Genomic DNA, 15,313 nt, shown 5'->3' on the forward strand with positions numbered 1-15,313 from the left:
TTCTACTTCTGTACTAAAAAGGTCTCAGGGTAGTGCACCTGGCCCTGTTGCTTTACCCCTCTTATGCGAAAGAATTGCTTCTTCCACTTCTTCTAAAGATATGTCCAAAATGTAATGAGATTGCAGAGCCTCCCAACCCACAGGCTCAATATTGGCCAATAATTGTACGCCAGGATCCTGGTAAAGAGTGCTGAAATGGGAGAACCAAATTGCCTCAGAGATATTTGGCGGAGCAGAACAAGTCAACCATTTGGTATGCATGGAGATCATCTTCCAGAAAGCAGATGCATTTTTCCTACTGGATATTAATTGAAGTTCCTCCCATTTCTTCTTAAGAAATACCTCCCTTTTTTTTTATAATAGACCTTGACGGGTGATCTAAATCCTTCAACGCTCCTATACTCTTTCGATTCACAATTGACAATAACTTAGACTTCGTAACGCAACACTCCTGATCAAATCACCTGACATGAGGCAAAATACTTGCTGCCTCCTTAGCACCTGGTTTAGTCATGAATAGGTTTAGCACACATACCAACCATTGCCAAAATTAATCAGCTGCTAGTCCTATCCCTAATACAAGCGATTCAAGGAGCGATACTAACAACAAGTACAATCTGCAAATATGATTACTTTCAACCAATAATTGCCATGGGACCTTCCACCTACCCTCCTCCTTCAGATCTTGTGTGAGTTTTACAAACAAGCTAAGATATAGAGAGAGGGGCTCATGATTGCTTTCACTGCGTTGGATAACTTGAAAATCTGCTGCAAGCCTCCAACTTCCCACATCTAGTAGGATATTGCCGATGTTTGTTTTGCGGCTCCCTGAAATATATGTCGCCCCTTGGTGGAGTATCACAGGGGAACGTGCCATTACAAGTCTGTACCCTCTGGTCATAAACTCCCAAATTAGTATATCTTAAAAAGCCATTTTAGGGTACAGTGTCGACTGCATAGCAAAGGAATCTCCCATAACTCACCATGGTCCTCACATACAAATGTGAACTTTTCAACTGTTTCTTACTGCATGTTAAAGTCACCCATCAATACAATGCGCAACTGTGGAGCAATACACAAATGCCTCATTTTTTCTAATTCATCACAGTGGGTTAACAAAACTTCTACAGCTTCCTCCAAGAGTGTCAGGTAGATATTAACAATAACAAGGGCGTTTTGCACATCAACATCCCACCTTACGGTTAAGATATCTGGTGATGCGGATTGAATTAAAAATGTTGTTGAAGCATATCAATAAGCCCCCACGCAGCCTGCCCCTTGAGGAATTATGTGCGAAAGAGCTAAATGATTTATAGCCAAGTAGCTCTTCTGATTCTGATTGCAAATGCCAAGTTTCCTGAAGGCAAATGATTTCAAAATGTTTTAAGAATTCCTGCCAATCAAAATTGTCTTTCTTATTTTTAAAGTCTGCCATATGAAAAGATAGAAGAGTTGAAAGCTCAAAATGAGTTTCTGCAAGCAGATGGCGCTCCACATACTCCCTTTTTTTGTGCGTAAAATCCCCTTTCATTATCACAGCTGCATATACCCCAAAGATGGTGATACTACATTGTGCTCCAAGGGTTCTAATTCTACTAAGAGCCCCAAAGGAGGAACATGAGCTATGTACTCATAAACCGCTTTGTGGCCTGTTTAGTCAGACCACCTTGGCAAAGGTTCGACATTTTGGGAAATTTATTTTCTAATTCCAATTTCGTTAAATCCCAAATCAAAGCAGATTGAGGTACATGCCTACATTGTCCCTCCTTACTATAATTTTGATTGCCTTCATCAAGTGGTAAAAGGGGTTCATGCCAAGTATCGAGTCAGTGACAGAGTGGTGAGAGGGAAGGTAAAACAGAATCTGTTTTCCCTTTCCGTGGCGGCCATCGGGAGTGCACATGCTGGGGACAGAAGAGTTCCCAGCGTGTTCGCTTTTGAAAAAGGACCAAAAAGAAGGTAAGTGGTGTTGGGGGGCGGGGAGGGGATTGTTTAGAGGAGGTTCACTTACCTGAATCCCTGGCAGAGGAGGATGGCAGTATGCAGGCTTGTGGTGGCTCGGAGCTGGGATTACCCTGATCCGAGCCTCCTCACTGGCTGAGGGGCTGCCACCCTCCCTCCCACTAGTAATATGAAGGAAGTTTAAGAGTCAAGAGATTCTGCATTGGGTAAAGCCCCCTCGAGGGCCAATCAGATTGCGTGTGACAATCTAATTGTCTCTCGCCAGGCTCTAATGTAATTTAGAACACAAGCACAAAAATATAAATTAGAAAGACTAAAACTTACATTACACCCCCACAAAACATACAATCTGATAATATCCTTGTTACTGTAAAAATCTTAAAAGAAATGTCCAACACAGCCAAAATATCACGCAAAGCCTTAATCAGGGTTCTCTTATACGAGTTCTAATACCAGTGGAACAGTCCTTTAAAGTAACAAATAATGTCATGCTTTCTCCATGGGGCTAAAATGTCTGTAGGATCTTGTTCAGCATCATTAGCCCTTAAATCATCTTTAGGTTTTGGCTGGCTGGCAGTGGTAGAATATGAGGTGAATGACTGGGCCTTAGAGGGCTAGCCAGACCGATCCAGACTAACCATCTCTTCATTGTCTGCATGAGTTTTGCAAACTAGACCAGATGGTTACCTCACTGCTCCTGGGTTGCCAGCTCCTTCCCTCCTAGAGACAGACACAGTGGCTGCTAATGGAGAGATGGTTCGACCTTCCACTCTATGCATTATTGCGTTCAGAGATGTATCTAGTTGCTGCTCATTTTTCTGCTCATGTTGCGTAGTTGAAGCACACAGGTTAGCTAATTCTCCTTTAATAGATATTAGAGTAGACATTATTTTGTCAAACCAAGCTTCCAATCATTGCAATCATTGCCTTTCCCTGGAATTTGCGATGACAGGACTTCTCACTTTTATCTCTTCAATAGAGGCATCAAACAAGTGGGAGGAAAGGGGGGGGCTAAGACACTGCGCTTGCACTTCCAGAATAGGGTTCATATTGTTGTTCCATGTACACTCTTCACCATGCAGACCACCCAAGCCAGTATCATCTCAGACTTCAGTAACTTGTCGAACCCCTGAAGAAGCAATACTTTCTTCTCGTAGACCATACATATGGTTCTGTTCCCACATTAGGTCTTCTTGGACCCCCTAAGGAAGTTGATGGCAGCTCCATAATTTCCCCCATAAAGACTACCATTGGGTCTGTCCGAGCCCCACAAAACTGAGGTTTGGTTGATGGAGTTGGAGTTGATCCAGGGATCGGGAGCGTCATAATGACTGGTGAAGCATTGATCAGGTTCATGATGACATTGCTTATTTCAGGAACAGCCTTAAAGGAACCATTTGATACAGTTGCCGCTGTTGGATAAAATTCCATAGCCCTAGGAGGAGATACAACTCTTGTCCCGTTTGCGGCGTGGCATGTTTACTGCTTTTGTTCCTCACACAAGGGCCCTCTTTTACTCTCTCCATTCCCTTGCTGAGGCTTTCCCCAATTCCACATTTCTGCTCAGGTTCTAGAGATAGGAGGGAATTCACAGCATAAAGGCAGTCAATAGAACGTTCCAATGCTTCAATTATTGTCTTAGAGGGATTTAAATCATGTAATAGAGGTGCTGGAGCACTTGCTATTTTTGTATCAAGCAAAATAAGGTCAGCACCACTATTAACACCAATATCGTCAACAGCACCAACACATTGTATATCAAAAGAGATCACCCTGTCAGTGCACCTGGTGCTTCTTCCACACTTATTAAAATGTACAACCGGCTTTGTTCACCTCAACTCAATCACTGGGATCATAGAAAGGATGTTTTGACACCTGCTTCAAGGTGTCACCCAGTTGCAATGTATCCTCCCAAAAGATGCCAAGATGGAGAAGCCAATGTTTTGGTACTATGGAAAAGAAGCACACAACATGTTCAGGTCATGGGCCCTCACTATAAGAAGAGCAGAACTCACAGTTCTCTAACCCAATATCACAATTCCCCAAAAGCCATAGAACATCATTGCTACCCATATAAATATGGAGAACACCACATCAACTACTGTACCTTAATTCCAAGCACTTCCACTTCCAGTAGGAAACCTACCTACTTTAACAGAAGAAAGGGACACATTACATAGTACGGTAACTTACTTTCAGTCACAAAGAGGACTATATTCTTCTTTGGAGTTACTGGAAGTCTATTGAGTTTAAGGGAGTTGTGCAGTTCTCTTTCTCCTTTTAATGGATTTGTCGTTCCATGGCATGACACTCACATCCCAACTTTGTAGGACCATCAAGAAAGTTGAGCAGTCTGCTTGGCATGGTCCATCTGTTGTAAAACTTTTTGGAACTCATTTTGAGATTGGTGCCATTAACAGATCAGGGCTCAGAAAATATTGAAATGCTACAAAGACCATGCTTTCTTCAACAAAATATATACCATGTAATTCTTAACTTTTTCTGTTTGATGTGCCACCATGCTACAGGTGTTGATTCCCACTCCCCATGCAAGGCATTGCAGTGTACTTGGGATGCAACTCCCCCGAATTTATCCTTCATGGCCAGTATATTATGGGTACTGAATAGAATGAGTGGGGGAGCGAAGCATCAAGTGAGCAGTGATATTACAGAAGCATCTTATGACACATGTTCAATGGTGGTGGAAGACAAGGACAGCTTGTCTGAGAAACATAGTCACTTCATTTTGCTGGTAGGGAGCTCCACAGATCCAGGGATTTGGGTGATACACTAGTCGTTGTCTATCTCCTGAAGTCAGGTAATGTTACCATTTGTCCCACATTCCCAAGAATGGTGGCTAAAATTAAGTTTTACTGTACTGCGTGGAACATGTAGTAAGCTGAAATAAGTGAAACCAACACCATCCAGGCATTAACCAAAATTAATAAGTAAACTGATATTGAATAGAGAGGAAATAGACTATTACTGGAATAATGAAATTACCTGACATTGAGAACCCATAGACACAGATTCTCAAAACCTTTTTTAGAGCCAGTGAGGAGAAGCCCTAGTTTATCTCCTCACTTGTGCAAAAAAGGAGCAACACCATTCACAAAGGGATGCCACTCACGCCAGCCCCTTGCACATTTGTACAAATAAGGGTCCATTTCAGACAATTTAAAAGCACATCCCAAATTCACAAATGGGATGCACTTTAGCTGCCCAAAAATAAGAGGCATCCCCATGCAACTTTTGAAATAGGCACACAGGCTGGTGCAAATCATGCCAGGGACATTTCTTACCCTGCCATGATTTTATTTTGAAGTGTGACACACTAGCATTTCCATTTCCCAAACATGTATGGAAATGCTTTTTTATTTATTCTGGCATTTCAGTGAGACAGGGCCTGTAATGTCTTGTCTCTGTGAAATGCGCTCGCAGCAACCGACTGGGCACTGGGAGCCTATCATCCATTAGTGTTGGGAGTGCGCCTCCAACACTAATACATGCAAGGGGCCTGGGCAGCGCATCTTTGTGCTCATGTCCGGCCCCTCCGAAAAAGCTGAGTTCACCTTTCAGAATAAGGTGACCTGAGCATTTCACGTTTTTTAATGTTTCAAGACTAACCTCAAAAGTGTCTTCTTTTACGCAGTTTGCTTACGGCAGTAGCACAACCAACATTCAAATTGTACTTCCAAAGAAGATTATTGTTGTTAAACAGGAGCCATAGTCACATTCGGAACGCTAACTAATGAAGCCTAAATGTCTTCTGTAATAAAAGGGCAATTCAAAAAATAAAGTGGATAAAACATCCTACATAAACAAGTAAATTAATTACTAATTCATTATAAGTTCATTAGGAATGTATTGATTTTTTTCAGACAGCCTAAACTCATAAAGTGATTAAATGATTAATGCATGATGATTGTAAATGGAACACTATAAGGTAAATATCATAATATTATTTTGAGGTTGTTTTAAAACAAAGGGCAGAAAACCGTGTGCACGACTTTTAACCTTTGTGTGGTGTTGTCATTTTGTAATGCCTAGCTTATTCAAGCATTTTCTCGGATACTGCTTTGTCCTTTAGCAGATGTGCCACAATTTTCCACAATAGGAGGACATGTCCCTTGCTTCTTCCATCATGCACATCTACAGTGTAATTCAAGTCATGGGTTTTACAAAGAGAAAATGACTGACTGCGAAGACAGCACAGCCAGGAACCAATTGAAGTTGCCTCCATAGAGGGATTTGTTAAACAAGAAATATCGTAGGCAATCTAAGGCATGTAGTAGACTATCCCTTCTGTACACCACCACCCTACATGGCTGGAGCATAGAATGTTGTGACATAATCCATTATTTATTAATATGTTTTTATAGCTTAATTAATATAATTTATAAATTGTATCATCCAAATTATTCTCACTTTTACAAACATTCATTATGGTGTTGACCTTTGAAGAGGAAAGCAAAGAATTTGTCAAGAGAATCAAAATTAGAAAAGGGTCTCTACATTTTTGCATAGCTTATAACTTTGTCGCCGTTTGACGAATGTACACAAATGTTTTCAGAAAGAATATAGACCTAACCTTGAATGTTTTTGAAACATCTAAATATCAAGTGGTGACTAAGGTATATGACTATTTTTTTTATGTACATTTTGACACTGTTCAAAAAATAAAACATGGACGGCAACCTTGTGCAAGGAGCATTGGCAAGGTCCTGAGAGCATGGTTTTCCAAATGTGTCTGTGTTTTATTTTTTTTTAAAGTGTCATAATCTAGGTACATAAAATAGCCATGTTTGTTTGAAGTATGTTGTAATTAAGGTAATGTTTTATGTAGTTAGATATCTGTTGGCATACTCTAACTACATTAGAGGTTAGAAGATGTTTGGTCATATAAGAATTGAGATGGCATATTATAAGTGTTTTGGAATGAAGGGTGTTTTTCAAGTAGTTAGATACCTGTTGGCGTATTGTAACTAAGTTTCAAACATACTATTTTAGTATTATGGTTGTAGTTAGATACCTGCTGACATATTGCAACTGTTAATTGTGCTATAGTTTAGTGACTACATTTAGGTTGAAGGATTATTAAGTAGGAATTTCTTAGATTTGCTGGTGACCTATGCTTTGGAGTAACAGAGGTATTGTCACATTCAAACCAACCACTTCTTTTTTTGACATATGCAGTATAGTGCCCTGAAGTGGTTGTGGCACCAGTGTGGTATACTTCACCTACTGTTGTGAAGGTCTTCTTTCCAAGAGATACTTGGCCATGTGTGAAGCTTGTAAGGTTACAGTTATTTTTGGTACCATCTTCATTGTACCTTAGAAGCATTAGTATGACACATTGGCTACGTTAGTTTATATGTATGGTGGAAAGATTGTCTGAATTGCAAAAAGGGCATAATATGCCATGATTTGCATTCTGCAGAAGCTGGTGAAATGCAATGTAATTAGAATTTGGTACATATACAGATCGTTCATTAGGGATGTGCTATTGTGTAATTTGGTTGCAGAGAGTGCATGTATGTTTGCACATGTATGACATTTGGAATATTTCATTCATAGGGATGTTTTTGGTTTCCGGTACTTGCAGGAAGTACATTAGGAGTTCTTGTGGATATTTTTGTGGGTTTATGGTAAATTCTACCATTGCTGCACAGTATTGCAATGTTGCTTTATACATGAGACAATGTAAGTGTTGTCAGGATTGTTAGTGGCATTTGTATGAAGGACGAGCATTTGCAAACACAACTGGTCCGAGTCGTTTAAGTAATGAACAATTGGTTCATTGATAGAAAAGATTCATTGTTAAATTAGCATAACAATTTACTCCATTTGTGTCACTGAATTTACATAAACCAGAGTTATGTATGTGGATCGCAAAATACAGATACTGTGAATACATTGTATGAAAAGGTACTTTATAAATGAAAACAGTGCTGTACATTTTACAAGGTAGTGCAAATAAAACAATGCAATTATTGCTGTCATTCCAATAACTTATGTCTTTATCTGTTACATAGGTGGTACAGGCTTGTGGCATATCGTGTGTTTACATGGTGGAATCATGGCAGACTCAGATTGTGCAATGCCTGCTTAATTCCCCAGTGACAGCGGACAATACTGTGGATTGATGTAGCCAGTACGTCAACCGCAGCAGTATAATATGTTCACGGACACCTCATCATGCTGCATCCGTGCACAAGGTCACGTGGCGCTGTTCGGAAAGTCAGCGATGATATTGGTCGTTCGCAAAACCATTGGAAAAAAGTTGCAAAAAGTGTATAGAAGTGTTAAAAATTATGCTAGAAGGTGGGAAATGACAGAGTTTTAAGGTGAAACTTTGTAAATTGGTAAAAAAAAATGTTATATTGGGGGTAAGTATGGTACTAGTAAGTTGAAGGAAATTAGCATGCACTGGTAAAAACCCATGAAATTCACTGAAAAAACATTGTTAAAGGGACGTTATGGTTAAGTTGCACTAATAAAAACCTATGATCTTCACTAAAAAACATTTGTTAAAGGGACATTATGGATGAGTTGCACTAATAAAAACCTATGAAATTCGATGAAAAAACTTTGTTAAAGGGACGTTATTGTTACAAGTAAAACCAAAGAACCCTAGAAATTCACCAGTTATGGTAAGCTAAGCAACCATAACTCGCACACCACCATGCACTGCTAAGACTAATACCTAGGATATGAAAGATGACATCACAAATGTCATTGATGACATCACCTATTACATTCATTTCAATAAACAGTCCCTACAAGGGGATGAGTTTATAATGTTGAAAACAAGATGTTAGGGGTGATTGGGAGACATATGAACTACTTAATTTATTCAAGAATGTACTCATTTAAACAAATCATTAGTGCAACTTAAACATAACATCCCTTTAACAATGTTTTTTTCTGTCAATATACATATTCATTGCAAAAACATTGTTAAAGGGATGCTATGGCTAAGTTGCACAATGTCAACAATGACATTTGTGATGTCATCTTTGATGTCCTGAGTGTTAGTCTTAGCAGTGCACAGTGATGACGCAAGTTATGGTTGCTTAGCTCTAAAACTTCATTTTTTACTTTCACCTGTTGCAACATCTCACATGCAGAAAGATGTTGAAATCTATTTCCGGTCTGAAGTTTATGAACAACAGCACAACATAATGTTGAAAATTCACTTTCATATAACAAGTGAAAAATATCTTCAACATTGGTATGGAATCGTGAAACTTCAGAATACAGTCTCGTACAACAGTATCCTGAAGCAGAGATTAGCACCTTCTGATCATCCAATCTCCCTCCTGTACCAGTTGGAAAAAGCATTGGGAAACAACAGGCTTCTAATGTCTTTTGCCAGATACTGATTGGGGCACCTTTCTTTGCTTTCATTTGATACAATTATAAACTGTTGCCCATGACTTCACGTGAGTGTAGAGGATGAATAGGGTCATGTTCATGAAAACTATTCCCTTCTGCAACAGATAGGTGCTGAAACTGACCTTCAATTGTTTTGTTTGTTGACTTTACATCAAGCATAGCCAAGTCTTTGTATGAATCATTGTGCTCCAATAGAAACGCCAATGCATTTTTTACTTTTCCAAAATCTATATGCTGTTGCCAAAAGCTTTTATGTGACAACACCATTTACTAAAACAAAGAATCTGCAATGTCACGCTTCACTCCTAGAGTGTTCACATTTTCTGCCAAATTGAGAGGTAAATACACAACTTTGTCGCTCACACTGTGCACTAATGATTTCTTAGGCAAATTGGACATCTTTATTTGTAATCTAACAATAACTTGGAAAGGATGAACAGTTTGCAATGCAATCACTTCAAACATGTTCATTTTTTGAAGCACGGAAGGGATATCAGGAACTAACATGTCATTCAAAACACTTCTTGGAGGAATACTTCTTTGATTATAAAACCCAACACAGCGTCTACAAACATAAAGTGCCTCTCTCGTGTCAAATCGTTCTTCTACAAACAAATACAGATACGGTTCTTTCCAAACATCTTCTACGGTGTGTTTAATTTTCTCCTCAATGTACACTAGTTGCACTTGAGACTTATAAAAAGTGTGTTGACAAGATACGCAAACAATGTCAGGTCTTTCAGTAGAAGACAACTCAAACACTGCAATACTTCTTTTATACTGTTGAAAAATCTGATCCTTTGAAAGCATAGGATCATCATTTCCACTTTCTGTAAGTTTTTCATCCACATACACATACTCTTTTAAATGCATGATATGTATCATTTCCACTGCAGAAACTAAACTTTCTACAGTTCCAGTCAAAAGTGTTTGATTTAAAACTGCGAGAGACATACTTGGTGTTTTGCACTCATACAGTTTATCTAGAAGGTATCTAATTTTAGTATGATGTGCAGCCAGAATCTGTATATGATGAAACTGACTCTTATATCTTCTTTTATCAAGACAAGCTAGAGAGTGTCCCAGAAGTCCAGTTTTTTCACAAACTTCACAGTAATCTATTTTTTGCAGCATCTTCATCTGTCTTTGAACATTATCATTTTTGTGTAAAACTTGCAAACATATCCTTAAGACTTTACAAGAAAACATATCAATTTTGCACAAAGAAATGCATGTCCATAGCTCACAATGCTTCTTTGGTTTTATTCTAGACTGACCTAAACTTTCAATTTCTGTATTATCACACCTTACGATTTCTTCTTTTTTAGAAATCACACAATTTCGGATTAGCTATGTCCACTCTCATCAATAGCTAGGGGAGCATTCTTTCCTTGAATATAACTCTCCTCATTAAAAAAACTTTCCATATGAGTGCATTTCCACTCTCCACCAAACACATCACAAAAGTTGCAATGTTTAAGTACATCAACTCTTTCTATAGTTTTACAGAATGGTCTAGTCACCTTAAGCAATTTCTTAAGTTTAATCAATATGAAAATGAACAATTTTCATTTCATATCGAAAGCTTTTTTAATTAAAACGTTTTACCACATATATAGATTTTGATTCCACATTTCTCCATAGATTTGTAAAAAGTAGAGAGTGATACATTTTCCTATATATATATATATATATATATATATATATATATATCTTTATTCCTCTGTTTCAAAATTGCACATTGCCTACCTTTTCTTCTAAAAAACTTTTTTTTATTTACTAGCTACTAACACATTTGATATATTTTTTTCTTTTCTTGGTTTTAAGAAAATCATTCTCGGTACCATTAATTTTTCAGTTGACACATCACCTATTTGAAATTGCAGATTTTCAAAAGTATTATCGATAACAGGTATTGTTGTATTATCTACAGGGTTTGTATCTACATATTTAACAACACTACTTTTTGAAATCTTACACTCTAGAAATGTACTTCTCTGCACACAATCCTTTCTTATGGTTCATTGCTGTTGCTTTTTTGATGGCATCTTACAAAAAAAGCTGTATAAAAAAGAAATTGGGATAGTGAAGGTCACGTAGTGTGTTTCTTCATATATTTAATATATTATATAAATTCCATGCCCAGGCTGATGAGCCAAGACAGAGTCTAACGGCCCGCCAGCCCGGTCTTTGTAGGGCCAAGTGAAACAAGGGCCTCAGTCAAGGTAGTAGGATGTAAAACCCTGTTGCCCCCATCAACACAGGCGTAATAGTTATTCACAACTCAGAATATGCCTGAGGTGCAAATCTATTTCATATTTTTAATTCCTGACAGGAGATTTTCTCAAGTGAAGCACATCTATCATCAGAAAAAATAAAAAAACTGCCACTGCCTTTTAAATCAAAAAGAGACTAGGTCCCTTTTCATATGACAGCAACCATGATAAACCTGTTCCAAATTGGCCGCCATGATTAAAAAATGGACCTTAAAACTAATCATTACTACTTCTACTCAACAAAACATATCAGTCAGCTTGTACATCCTCTCTCACCTACCCACCCCCACTATCACTAGAGTTTTAATGGCCAAGTCCCCAGGACAGCCCCATAAAACTACCTACTAACCCTAATCAATAATACCGTAATCCCATATCACTATACATTTCTTAATTAATACCTCACATTCTCTACACATAACATCAGAGTACAATTCCCAACCAACTTGTAAATAGAAAAAATGTTCACAGGCAACAACATGACAAAAATTGATGTCATTTCTTCATTCACATTCATCAAGGTGTTCCAAAATAATATGTAACATATCTTTGCCGCCATATACCAACCAACTATTCATTCATGTCTGGTGTGTCCTCAATTCATGAGAAAGGTAACAAAATGGAAGAGTGGCAAAATAATGCACTGGCACTTAGTTACTCATCTAGCTCCAGGTTTCCCACCTTACAAGCCTTCCTTAAGAACTGTAGGCCAACTCCAAACAAACAGCAATCAATCTACCACTAGTCACATAACTGTGCCCTGTCGCAACCTTACTCCTCCTACCAACCATTTAATCAGTCCTGCTTACTCATTCTCATCAAATAACAGGTAAAGTCAAGTGCCTCACCTGTTTCTACCTATTCAACCACCTTAGGGCCAATGGCCTGACCCACTATCCAACATTTTACCTAAAAACTAATCACTACTACTACTCAACAATCAGCATGTATGTCCTCTGTTCACTGCCTATCCCCACCCCACTAGGGGTTCAATGGCCAATTGCCCTAGGCAGCCCCAGAAAACTATTTTAGCAAACCTCATCAATAATACCGTTTCCCCCAACCCACTATGCACCCCCATTCATTTATTTTACGTCTCCCCATGTCAGTGCATTGCGTAACAATATATTTGCATTAAATACCATGAAACCCAAATAGATTTCTGCCCTTCCAAACCACACCATTTCCAAGAATTAAGTTTGCCAAGTTGTAATATATCCAGGATGGGAACAATACATTTTAGAATGATAGGCCTAAATAAAAAGTGACCTAATCTTATACGCCACAGTACCCATGTCTTACATAACATAGCAATTCATAATAAAGTAACCACATATTAAAAGACATTTTTGCTTAAACCATGACATTTGCAACTTCATACCTATATACAAAGGTTCAGACACATTTTATATATTACTGCACACAAGCTTGCATACAAATTATCAAACCCCAACCAACTTAGCCACTAAGAATTCACCTTCTTCATTCTACTTCATTATTTCTCAGACACCATTTACCTGAAGTGTTTTCCCTAAAGCACCAAAAGACTTTCATAATACTTTGCATACTATACACATAACTTCAGAGTAAAATTCCCAAACAACCTCTAAATAAAACAAATGTTTACAGGAAACAACATGACAAAAGGTACCAGCATTTCTTCATTCACATTCATTGAACTATTGCAAAATAATATGTAACACATCTTTACCAACCAACTATTCCTTAATCTCTGCTGTGTCCTCAATTCATAAGCAACGTGATAAGAGAACATAGTTCCAAGATAATGCACTGCCACTTAGTTGCTCCACTAAGCTCCAGTTAGTTTTCACACCATAGAACCCTCTACGTAACATCTGTAGGCCAACTCCAGGCACACACCATTCAGTATACTGCTAGAAACATAGCTGAGCCCTGCGACACCCTTGCTTCTACCACCGTCCGTTTTATCAGTCGTACTTAGCAATCATAATCAAAAAACATGCAAAATGAACCACCTCACCTGTTTCGACATATTTCAGCATAATAAGCCAATGCACATACCCACTATCCTGCCTTTCACCTACAAACTAATCACTACTACTGCTACTCAACAAAACATATCACCATGTATATCCAACCTCTGCTACCCATCCACACTCTCACTAAAGTTTGAATGGCCAAATCCACTAGGCAGCCACATAAAGCTACCTTACAGAACCCAATCAATAAAACTGTCACCCCATACCACTAAACATTTCTTAAATAATACCTCACATACTCTACACATAACTTCAGAGTACAATTCCCAAACAACTTGTAAATGGAAGAACTGTTCATTGTAAACAACATGACCAAAATTACCAACATTTTTTCATTCACATTCATAAATGTGTTGCAAAATAATATGTAACACATCTTTCATTTCATATACCAACAAACCATTCATCTCTGGTGCTTCCTTTATTCATAAGTAATGTGATAAAACGTGTTATGCATGTATTTGTAACAATTACCTAAGCTTAAGTGCCCAGATTCCTCAGGGTTAGGTGTGCTCTACAAATAATAAACTAAACTAAAATAAACATAGTAGCTCCAACATAAATGCACTGCCACTTAGTACCTCCATTCAGCTCCACTTTTCACACCCTTAAAAGCCTCTACTTCACAACTGTAGTCCAACTCCACGCACATACCATTAAGTATACTCCTGGTCACGTAAGGGGGCTTTACCACACCCTTGCTTCTCCAACACCCACTTAATTAGTCCTCCTTAGCATGAACCACCTCACCTGTTTCCACCTATTTAAGCATCATAAGTAAAAGACCTGACCCACACTCTGCCTTTCACTTACAAACTAATTACTACACAACAAAACATATCAGCATGTATATCCGCCCTCCACTGCCCATTCCCAATCTGGATAGGGTTTTCATGACCAAGTTCCCTGGGCAGGCCCGCAAATCTCCCCTAGCAAACCTCATCAATAATACTGTTTCCCCCATACCACTAGACATTTCTTCAGTAACACCGCATACATACTCTAACCATAACTTCAGACTATAATTCCTAAACAACTTCTAAAGAGAAGAAACACTCAATTAAATATGATATACATTTGCATCATGTCTTCATTAACTTTCATAAAGGTGTTGCAAGATCATTTCTAACCCCTCTTTGCTTTGATGTACAAACCAATCATTCAGTCATCTCTAGTGTGTCCTAAATTCATGAGAAATCTGATAACATAACAGAGCTTCAAGATAATGCACTGCTACTTGCTCCACCGAGCTTCAGTTTTCGCACCTTACAAGTCTATCATTAAGAACTGAACACCAACTCTAGATGGACAGCATTAACTATACAGCCAGTCACATTACTGTGCCCTGTCACAACCATCCTCCTCCTACCACCCATTTAATCAGTTCTTCTTACTCATCCTCATCAAATAACATGTGAAGTCAAGCACCTCACCTGTTAACCTATTCAACCATCATAGGTCCAACAGCCGGACCACTATCCTACATTTCACCTACAAACTAATCACTACCAGTCAACAAAATATATCAGCAGTAGATTCTCCCTTCACTGCCAATCCCCACTACATAAGGGATTCAATATACAAGTGCCCTGGGCAGCCTCAGAAAGCTATCTTAGCAAACGTCATCAATAATACTGTTTCCCCCATCCCACTATG

The sequence above is a fragment of the Ambystoma mexicanum genome, chromosome 1p (genome assembly GCF_040938575.1).
Source record: "Ambystoma mexicanum isolate Mex_15411 chromosome 1p, UKY_AmexF1_1, whole genome shotgun sequence".
Classification (NCBI taxonomy): domain Eukaryota; kingdom Metazoa; phylum Chordata; class Amphibia; order Caudata; family Ambystomatidae; genus Ambystoma; species Ambystoma mexicanum.